We start from the raw sequence: 8,574 nt of genomic DNA, 5'->3' as shown, positions 1-8,574 counted from the left end.
TTGGGAAAAAGTTCAGTATTGGGAAGCATATCCAGATTCTGTCGGCCAAACGGAATAATGACAAAATATAGAATAATGACACATTCGTTAGTAGGAAATAGCAAGCAATAATAAAGTGTACAATAGATGGCTTCGTTTGTGTATACTGCATATAAGTAATATTGTTGATGCTTTACAGGTAAGGGCTCTATTTCAAACACTTAGTATTTCCGCAAAATATTGAAGCAAGATCTAAACGGCGTTGTTTTGTTTATTTTCTCAACGCCCTTTCAGGACTTTCAGGCATCTCCATAATTGCTCTCTCTCTCTATCTCTCTCTCTCTCTCTCTCTCTCTCTATATATATATATATATATATATATATATATATATATAAATATATATATATATATATATATATATATATATATATATATATATATATATATATATATATATGACGTTCGAGTTCGATACAACGATCAAGTGGGGGATGACACATTTTTAAGAAAGAAAAATCTGGTTGTTAGAAAGCAAACACGAATTGAAGTCGTTTTCTGTTCTTTGCGACTGAGGCTAAAATGTTTTAGTTGCCGACAACTTTATAATTAATTTGCTTTTTTCGTTTCACCCTCTACTTTGCAGTATTTTATATGTGGTTTTCGTTTTAACATTATCTAGTGCCAATCATATGTGAATTTTTTGAGAATTTTTTTATATACAATTATATGTTAGCACAAAAAATTAACGTAGAATAATATTCATCTACGACAGACACACGCACACATAGGTGATTTCATCAATGATTACAAGTCGTTGTGCCACATAAAGATCGAGATTGTAAATCATATAAAAGAAGTTATGTTTTTATGGCACAATTTCCATACTATTCGACAAAATGGGGTATATATGTACATGTTTATACACACACACGCGCACACGTATATATATATATTGTTATTGTGCGTGATTGATTGCTTGAGTCTTGTTTTCGACGATCGGGCGTTTTCACTTTTTAGAAAAAAGAGATCACCGGTGAATTAAATATACATCACTGCTGATCTCTTTTTTCTAAAAAGTGACAACGCCCGATAGTCGAAAACAAGATTCAAGCAATCAAGCACGCATAGTAACAACATACCGTACAGTATACAATGCACACCAACACACACACACACACACACACACACACATATATATATATATTTATATATATATATGATCAAATTACATTATAAATAAAACCGTAAGGAGGGGTAAATACCGTGGTCAGGGGCTGTATTCCACATCGTAACCTTAAAAACCGTATCCTAGGAAAACCGTATCCTAGGAGAACCGTATCCTGTGGTGCTACCATAGATAAACTTTATTCTATTCTGTAGTAGTATTGTGGCATTTACGGGTTGAAAGTTATTTAAAAATAGATTATTTTATTTAGTCGTGTATAGGAAAAAATAGAAAATTTGGAACCATGTATATAATATTGTGCTTGTACGTGCGGTAGAAGGCGATATGTTAGACTTTGAGAAAGGTCAAATGCATTTTGGAAGGAAAAAAGCTAGCAAAAATAACACATCTAAATTCGCGAAATATTGCTTTTACAATAGCAATCTAACAACACTCGACAAAAATATGAGAGTGACCTTCCTTTGATGTAACATCGTTTTCAAATATCATTATAATAATATATGATAATTGTAGACTATCACCGAAGAAGAAGTCAGCGAAAACTTAAGTAAAAAAATTGGACATCCGAAAGACACAGATCAGAAGAAGATATACATTACGTAAAAAGGTGCTTGACTGAAGGTTTAAATCAAACATTGCTCCTTACCAGGTAATGTTATAATTGGTATTGAAGTAGGTAGCCCAATATTACTTTCTGATTATATATTGGTACTTATTAACCGCTTATCTTAGCATTGTTGCCGATCGTCCTGGACTTCTTCCTGTCACCGGAAACACAAATCGTCGACTTAGTACATGTGTAGATATGGATTATGTAACTCTTGCCTCAAAATTACACGCGCAGAAACTCTCCCAGAAGGCAGCCACTATCTTTTAACACAGAACGAATACGATACTGATAATGATTAATTGATCTTATTTGGGTCAGTTCTTATATTTATAATAGAATAGACGCTATTTTCATAGAATGTTTTCAACTTCTTCTTTGATGCGAGTTATTGTTTTTTTTTTCTGTCCAAAAGAACTGATTAATTCGCTATTCAGAAAAATATTAGCCTCATCAAAAATATATTTCTTTATATATATTTCTTATTCTGTAGAATTTTTAGGAGTTACGCTAGTATTCATTATTTTCTTCTATTACTAAAGGAGGAAATAATTTCTAACAAATAATAGACTATTGATGCTGTGTTTTCTTTTTAGTTCAAATTTCTATTGTGAAATCTTATATATAATATCGGGACAAAAGAATATTCTTATTTATAGACTCTCCACTAGAACAATGTTTAACACGAGGTCGAGTTTAATATCAATTATTAATCAGAAAATGCATTTGTGTGTCTGCTTCACCGACATACGACAGAAAGGAAATGTGGTATCAGGAACTATTTTCCGTTTGCCTGCTTTTCAACTGACTACAATCTGATTGTCTCCAAGTCCAACGTAAACAAGTTGTTGATGAACCCTCCCCCTAAGGAATCCAATTTACAAAATTTCCTCTACTTATGTTTACTACGCTATAATAACATTGACTAATTTATACCCATTAACCCTTAACCTCGAGTGGCCTCCGGTCCTTGATATGTGGTGATTCTTGTGGAAAAGAAAGACCAGGTACCTCCTTTTGTTCTTAGCACAAACGCGTCATTAATGTGTAAGATAATTTATGTTATATTCATAAATTCACATAAAAATCCTGGGTATTGCTTGTCTGGTCTATAATAGTAATCGTTAATAGTTGGTTGTGATTTGGCATTGACATCAACTTACTGAAACATGAACTCAAATACATCATAAAATGTTATACTTGCTTTAGCTATATAAAGTTTAGCCGTTGCTCAGGACAAACGATATCTTGTTTCATGAGTTCAAGTAATAAAACAGATACAATGTTATTCGGGATATCACATGTATTCACAGCGAAGTGTACACAGAATTACAGTAATTTTACTTGGTTTGATCTACGATTGGATGATCCATCATGAATAAAATCACAGGGGTGTATATTTCCTGTGGTGTGTATTCATAGAATATAGACAAGTTTGTCACAGAGACTGACAGGGGACTAGGCATTTACTTCATTATCACTACAAGAACACGTAACATAAGGCCGAAGGTATTCCCCGGTTCTGGCAGCTCAGACAGCAAGCAACTAAATTACTCGATCCCAAAGAAGAAAAGCAATACTTGAGGATTGTTGGTATCCGCGGAGAACCAAGGACCAACATTTCAGTAAGATCGAAAAAAGGCACCTTTAATGCCAATTTTCTTTTGGATTGATTGAAGAGAACGAATCTTCGAATTGTATCTTCTAGTTTTAGTACCTGAAGCAGGTAAAACCCGACGTCAAAACTTCATCTTTATGTCTCCTATTCGTAGCATCTGGAAGAGTTCATAGTTTCACGAAGAATGGTAGGTCACCATAACATATAAGCATTAATGTAATCGACTTTTAATTTTACAAACCCGCGAGTTTTCTATAACTAGACACCCTCTCATCCGATAGAAGTGTGCAATATGAAAAATAATTCATGACAGATGCGGTCATTTTTATTTGCATAATGACATGGTTTATCAATGTCTAGCATTCTTTTTGTCAAATTCGGTATAGAATGCTTTGCAAAAATGTAACTTTCCAGAATTTTGCGGAGTATTGTGAGTGATAAACATGGCGAAAGATTCCACCAGGATAGTTCAGTGATGGAGAAACATTTGTAAGGTAAACGGAACTCTGACATTTGGACAGATTAATACCGAAATATATAAACGGAGTATGACACTAAAAATCAGAACGGTATTAGGACAAATGGTTTATAAACTGACATTTTTGTATTTTTCATTTATAACCAATAATAATAATAATAGTAATAATAGTAATAATAATAATAATAATAATAATAATAATAATAATAATAATAAATATAGTACATTAAAACGGTGCACAATCAGGTTGACACACCGGTTCTTGCCAGATCAACAAAGCGAAGTAACGTTGAGCCTCGCCAGTACCAGATGCGTGGTAATTTGGGGTGGCAGGGCGCTGTATATACCGCGAGGTAAAAATACCAGGTTGAGAAACTGACGCAATCTTTCTCTCGAGGGTAGATGAGGTTTTCCTAAGCCGTGACAGGCACCCCGTTCAGTGATGGCGTTACAATAAAAATACCCTTGATGGCCCTGGCGAAACATCAAGTATTCAGCTACCGACCAGATTTGAATTACCCTACACACTCGTGTAGTGAGTTCAATATCGGCTACGGCCGCGATAGGAAAAACGGTGCCTTATATTAGAAAATCAAGGTCAAATTTAGTATAAACATACTTTTCCTACACTGAAACATGTTTTATATTTTGTGTTTAACTTTGTCCTCATGGAGAGTCAATAAATTGGAATATTCTTATCTCCAGAAATTCTATATAACATTGCATAATAGATATTTTAAACCTAAAATCTGTTGCACCATGCATTGCTTGGTATATTTTTGTACCTAGGTCCGTCTTAACCCACAATACATTCTGCCAGAGACATAGCTCTTACCTTATATGATAAGATGTAAAGTACGTGTTTTTTCAAAACTAGCCAATATAACAGCTAGCATTTAATTATAAAACGTCAATCATATTGAGTGAGGTTAGAAATTCTGAAATAGATTATTTCAGGAAGAGAAACGTAAAGTGATATAGAATGCAACGGTTATACAAATTAATGGATGTTCCGATATAAAACTTTATGAGCTAGTGTAGTAATCGTGGTAGTTTTACGCTGTGATTTCTATCTTTGCACCTGAGTATCTCTTTATCATTTTTGAAATCAGGCCCATAAATACAACTATAAAAGTGATAATAACTATTAATTTGAAAGAGATTTTGGTCGTTTTTTTTATATTGACTACATTCGATTGTTCTGAGATCTAATCTGCAAATAACACACGTCATCCCACTAGCCATCGAATATATATTTCTGAAATGGATACAATCTTGATCTATCAGTAATGTTAAACTTCCCTATCTTCATCTGTTGATAGTTGGTCACATCGATGGTGTTCTGTATTATGAAATTATGTATATCCTTAAGGAATTACAAAGAAATCATTTGAACCAGATTTTTTGTGTGTGCGTGCAACCAGCACCAACCCTGTTCAGAGTTTAACCGACTTCCTCCGGAGGAGGAAGTTTCATGGGAGTATGGAATTCACAAGCGGTCCCCAGTCGCATGTATATCACCGTTAGGGGAGATGACGACGTTAGGTTTTTGCAACTTTTTGCAGGGAGGTGTCTACGTCCTCTTACATACAGCACCTGGACTTCCCAAATTGGTCACCCATTTTAGTAATGACCAGGCTCAACGTTGCTTAACTTCGGTGATCTGACGGGAACCGGTGTGCCAACGTTATTATGCCGTAATAATCTTATGTGGATAAATATCTTAATAAAACCCATATACTTCATCATTTTCATTTAAATTTTAGCTCACACATAAAGTTTACAAAATAAGCATATAACATTAAATACATACATATGTTGACTTTCTACCCAATACTTATACGTGTTTCTGAATTATTTTTAATCGTAAACTGATAAATTAAAAATTATAAGTTTGTATCCGGCTTGCTTCGTATGTAGTTCATACATTGTTGTTTATCGGTGATTCTATAATTGCAAATTAACCTTAAATGAATACGATTACAGGAAGAGAAAGATCCTCAAAAACAGCGGTCAATGTTTATTTTTGAATCGTTACTGGAGGTAGAATGATAAATTAGTAATTAATTTCACTTCTACATGTGGTATAATTTAGCATACGATCTCTTCTCTCTCTTCCGTTAATGAACTCGATCCATATAAGGCATGATACCCTTTAATTTAATAGACTAAGAAATAGCACTTTAAGATAAAATGTAACCAACTATAATATAATTTCGGCTCAGAAAAACAATTCTTCACTCTTGGTAAGAAAGAACGCTAACAAAATGCTATGATTATAAAGTAACAGGAGTCCTGAAACTGTCTAAAGTAAATCCGAAATCCAATTGTATTTAACCTATGAGTTAATTACAATTGATTATATAATGTTATAAACTGAATTTAAAAAAAGTTATTAATGCTGCAATATTTTAAGTTATAAATTTATTATATATTTTTATTAGATTATGTTGTCAATTTCTTTTCCCGTTTTAAGTAGTGCTTTACTGTTCCATATTAAAACTTAACCATATTACGTTTTATACTCGGATGTTTATATTGTAATCCATGATTTTTCAAAGCTTACAGTAAATTAGCTTGTTCTTTGTTTAATTTCAGTTTTAGTTTTTGCCCTCATGAACATAACCTACACATATGTAATAACAATGTACATCACTCGTCTGCTTTTAATAACCCTCCCCGTTATCTCCGCTTCATTCATTCATGCTCCATGTTTCATTTGTTACTTCTCTTTTCTTGAGAGCGGTTAATTGGAAGTAACATCAATCGCTAAAGCGACGTGGTTGCTATGGACACCAATCATAAAAAACATCGCTCACATCATGTTTTTTTACGATGTTGAACACCTATAAATTCATCATAACTTTTGTTTTACTGAACGAAAATTGATGTTTTTCTCACAATATAGTTGAGAAAGTGTTCTATTAACTATAATAATAGTTTCAAACCTGTCCGAAAAATGAGTTACGATGAAACTTTAAAGCAGTTCCAAATTACTAAAACTGCAACTTATATATTTTAACCACGGCAGTGTTTTAATAATTGTTTGTAAATTTAATCTTAACTAGTTGAGATTATCGGTATTAACTGAATGTCACATTCACGCACAATTTGGTGGCCGAATGGTTGTTTATATAAGATGATTTAAGCAAAGAATATGATAGTATTTCGTATTATTTGTATACATTTTGAGTGTTATTTTCACAACGTTTCAGTCGATGTAACCTCCGACCTTCTTCAGGTATATCTTGTTGAACCCGGGAATGTTTCTGTCGAACCGGATTTTTTGCGGACTCCTTTATTTCCAAGTAATTCACAATTGTATTTTCGGTCCCCCACACTGAGGAGTGAACCATCAGCATTTAGAAGAATATCACTTTCAATAATTAGTTTTTCCAAGTACTCTAACTACTGCGCCACGGGTCCTTACGGACCGATGAGTCTAAATAATACGAATAAGCAATCCTCATCTCCTAAATTTAGAGGCGTTCTTTCTTGCTATTTTAATCTATCTGTCGAGTTATCTATAATCTGCGTGACGCATACAAAAGGCCCAATGTAAAACTTACATTTGAGTGATTTATGCAGTCTGTACTAGTCCATGGATTTTTATTGATAAGTCAGTTTTGAAAGATATATAACCTGTATGGTGCCATTCTCTGCATCGAATGGAATATAACAATTATAGACTATTAAATCACATAATTTGAGCTACAAAGCCATAAAATCTACAGAGAAATCTGCTTCGGAAAAAGAATATATTAAATAGGTAAAAATATAAAACATCGAATGTACTAAGAACGTGAGCTATAAAACGTTTACAAGAATAAGGGCTTCAGTATAATGTAAAGAAACCATTTTCTGTTTAGTAATACAATACAGCCAATGCCCGTTTAGCAATTGCATTTATCAGGATAGCCTTGTAAGAAATGAGGTGTATGGATTATGGGAATTTTCTCGGTTTTATCAATATTCCATACATAAGATAGCATAATGACTTCCAGGAATAAATGGATTTTTCTTTGACTGTTTAGCGCTTTGTCATCTTGCTTGAATTGATAAAACTAAATAGAAAACCCTGTCATTGTATTGGAATTCAGAAATGATCGGCCATTTTTTTTCACGCTGCGTTCCAGCTATTTGTCTGCATATTAATCAAATCAATCTGCCATGCCGATATCTTCTCTTCCATCATCTGTCGGTATTTGCGGTAATTCACTGCGAAGATAAATATTTTATGCGTCAAATACACATACAGAAAATAAGTAAATAGACTTTTAATAAAAGTATGTTATACTTGTTTAATATATCTGCTTCCTTCCCCGGCGGCGAGTACGCGGAGCCTAACAATACGTCATTATTTAAATATAAAATACTGTCCAGAGTACTATTATAATTATCAGAGTCGAAGAAAATTATAGGTTAATATGAAGATATACTTAAATAGCTTTATAACGCCGTAAACATCAAGATACTTATTTTCACTGTCAAGCAAATTTTTGCAATAGGATTAGCAACGAAATATAATACATATAATCATGTTTACGTCCATCTTAGAGTTCTAATAATAAATGATTAGCAGTTCAGTTCAGCTTTGCTCGAGCCCTATCTACTGTTCATATATTTATGTATACATACATACATATATATATATATATATATATATATATATATATATATATATATATATATATATATATATAAA

At 33.0% G+C, this 8,574-nt stretch overlaps 1 pseudogene; it reads right to left on the bottom strand.

The window, feature by feature from the left end:
* Positions 1-5,453: 5,453 nt before the first annotated feature.
* LOC145291678 (5S ribosomal RNA) lies at positions 5,454-5,572 on the bottom strand (annotated as a pseudogene).
* Between the last annotated feature and the right edge of the window lie 3,002 nt (positions 5,573-8,574).

Source organism: Euprymna scolopes, chromosome 12 (assembly GCF_053919585.1).
Source record: "Euprymna scolopes isolate OS-2025 chromosome 12, ASM5391958v1, whole genome shotgun sequence".
In the NCBI taxonomy this organism is placed as follows: domain Eukaryota; kingdom Metazoa; phylum Mollusca; class Cephalopoda; order Sepiida; family Sepiolidae; genus Euprymna; species Euprymna scolopes.
This window is presented reverse-complemented; position numbering and strand designations above follow the sequence as displayed.